This window comes from Glycine max, chromosome 18, assembly GCF_000004515.6.
Source record: "Glycine max cultivar Williams 82 chromosome 18, Glycine_max_v4.0, whole genome shotgun sequence".
Lineage (NCBI taxonomy): Eukaryota > Viridiplantae > Streptophyta > Magnoliopsida > Fabales > Fabaceae > Glycine > Glycine max.
In genome coordinates, this window is record NC_038254.2 from 43,483,768 (window position 1) to 43,486,839 (window position 3,072).

Genomic DNA, 3,072 nt, shown 5'->3' on the forward strand with positions numbered 1-3,072 from the left:
AGAGTAAATATCAGTCATGTATTCATCAACAACATGGTCAATTATTTCAGCACGAAATACAGAAAGATCTTCAGATGGGTATTTCATAGCATCCAGAATGTTAAAATGAACAGTTATATCACCAAACTCCATGGATAGTGTGCCTGCATAAACATCTATCTTAGTTCTAGCAGTTTTCATAAAGGGTCTGCCTAGAATGATGGGAACTGATCCTTGAGAAAATCCATCTTCCATATTCAAAATATAAAAATCAACAGGGAAAATCAGTTCACCAACTCTAACTAAGACATCTTCTATGAAACCAACAGGATAGGCAACACTTCTATTAGCTAAATGAATTACCACATCAGTTGACTGCAAGGGACCTAGAGATAGAGAATTAAAAATAGACAGAGGCATAACACTAACAGAGGCTCCTAAATCTAGCATGGCATTCTTGAACTTACTATTCCCTATAATACAAGGTATGTTGAATGTACCTTGATCTTTACATTTTTCAGGAATTTGGGGAACAGATTTACCAATCAATGCGGAGACATTTCTGCCCATGCTAATTCATTCACTTCCTTTAAGCTTCCGCTTATTAGTGCACAACTCGTTCAAGAATTTAGCATATCTTGGAATTTGCTTAATTGCATACAGTAGAGGTATATTTACCTCTACTTTTCTAAATGTTTCCAAGATCTCTTTCTCTGCCTCTTCCATTTTTTTGTTGGAAACTGCTCTTGGAGGGAATGGAAGAGGGGGAATGTGCTGCTTTTGCAAATCAGAATTACCTGTGGAAGAAGATTCACCTGCACAGAAATTGTTAGGTAAATTTTTGTCATCACCTTTTTCTGGAGCAGAGTGAAGTTTGGCAGGTTCATTTAAAGATGAGGAAGGTGCTACGGGTTGAGGTCCTTGACACTGCTTTCCCGACCTCAATGAAATGGCACTGACATTTTTGGGATTTTGGACAGCTTGAGAAGGTAGCTTGTCAGAATTCTGGGACTGTTGTTGATTCAATTGTGTAGCTAATTGTCCCATCTGATTAGTCAAGCTCTGAATGGAAGCTTTGGTCTCTTGTTGAAACTGCATGTTCTGCATAGTCATTTGCCTCACAAGTTCTTCGAGGGAAGGTTGTGGAGGGGCCTCAACTGTTGGCTGTTTCTGGGGCTATTGCTGTTGTTGGATTGGTGGAGGAATGCATGGTCTGCTTGGGCCAGCAACATTTTGGAAGGAAGGAGCAGGCTGCTGTTGTTGTTGCTGAGGGCTGCACCATCTGAGATTAGGGTGATTCCTCCATCCAGGGTTGTATCTGTTGCTGGAGAGGTCATAATTGTTCTGCTGTGGTTGATTTTGCTGCTGAGGTTGAGGAGGTCTATTGTAAATATTTGCAGCATAAGCTTCGGGTTGCTCAATTGCTCCAGGTTGCTGCATGGAAGGGCAAAGGTCTGTATGGTGGTCAGCAGAGGAGCACAAACCACAGACCCTTGCAACAAGTACAGATTTCTGGTTCAAGGCCAGCTGGGTTACCAAGTTAACCAATGCATCCAGTTTGCCTTCAAGCTTCTTAGTTTCAGATGATGCAGTTGAGTTTGTAGCTACCTCATGCACTCCTCTAATGACTATAGCATCATTTCTGGCGCTAAACTGCTGGGAGTTGGAAGCCATCTTCTCAATTAAATTTCTGGCTTCAGCAGGAGTCATGTCTCCAAGGGCTCCACCACTGGCAGCATCTATCATACTTCTCTCCATATTACTGAGTCTTTCATAAAAATATTGGAGAAGAAGCTGCTCCGAAATCTGATGGTGAAGGCAACTGGCACATAGTATTTTAAATCTCTCCCAGTATTCATACAGGCTCTCTCCACTGAGTTGTCTAATACCTGAGATATCCTTCCTGATGGCTGTGGTCCTGGAAGCAGGGAAAATTTTTCTAAGAATACTCTCTTCAGGTTATCCCAGCTCGTGATGGACCTTGGAGCAAGGTAATACAGCCAGTCCTTTGCCACTCCTTCTAAAAAATGAGGGAAAGCCTTCAGAAATATGTGGTCCTCTTGGACATCTGGGGGTTTCATGGTGGAGCAGACAATACGAAATTCCTTCAAATGTTTGTGCGGGTCTTCACCTGCAAGGCCATGAAACTTTGGAAGCAAATGAATCAGTCCAGTTTTAAGAACATATGGGACATCCTCATCAGGGTATTGGATGCACAAGCTTTCGTAGGTGAAATCAGGTGCAGCCATTTCCCTTAGAGTCCTCTCACGGGGTGGAGGTTGTGCCATGTTCTCAGAATATTCAAAATCAGAATGCTTAGAATCAGAATGCTTAAAATTATAATGCTCAAAATCAGGATGTTCAAAATCACCAATAACAGAATGCACAGATTCACCAGTAATGGAATGCTCAGGTAGATCAAAAGGTATAAAATGATGCCTAACTAATCTATGAAATGTCCTATCTATCTCAGGATCAAAGGGTTGTAAGTCAAATGGATTGCCTCTAGTCATACACTACATTCAGCATGCACAACTAGTTGTCTTGTCATGTAAATAAAGGTGCAGGTTTGAACTATAGCTACCCACAAATGATATCCAAATGACTTGAAATTTTGTGAGAAACCTTATAAAATGATGAGAAGATAGCACAAAAAATTTCAGGCAAAAATTCAAAGTCTAACTATGGAAGCTAAAAATGGTAGGTTAAGAAAAATAAGTGAATAAAACTTGAAAAATAAAAAACTTTTCACAGAATCACTATTTTTGGACGATGGAGACCTCAGCCGGCCTATGGCGAGCTGCCACGGCGTTGGAAAGTTCTTTCTACCCCAAATACATATATAATAATTGCGATTCTGATAACCGGAGCAAAAGTTATGGCCGTTTGAAGTTTCGACAAACACAAAATTTGCTACTTTTTTGGAACTTTCAAATCTGACCAAAGTAAAGGCTCTAGCTATTTTTCCCACAAAATATAGGTTAAAAGAAGTTTCCACAAAAAAATTCAGCCAAAAATAACAACCCTAGCTACTAAAACAAAAAATCTCAAATAATTCAGCATGGGTGGTCGCTAAAATCCGTCTCTACTTGA

General features: G+C 40.3%; 1 non-coding gene across 1 annotated transcript; it reads left to right on the forward strand.

Annotated features, from left to right (window-relative positions):
* The first annotated feature begins 1,783 nt into the window (after window positions 1-1,783).
* On the forward strand, window positions 1,784-1,890 carry LOC113000254 (small nucleolar RNA R71). Its single transcript, XR_003265545.1, has one exon. It is a non-coding gene; the product is annotated as a small nucleolar RNA R71 (small nucleolar RNA).
* The last annotated feature ends 1,182 nt before the right edge of the window (window positions 1,891-3,072 follow it).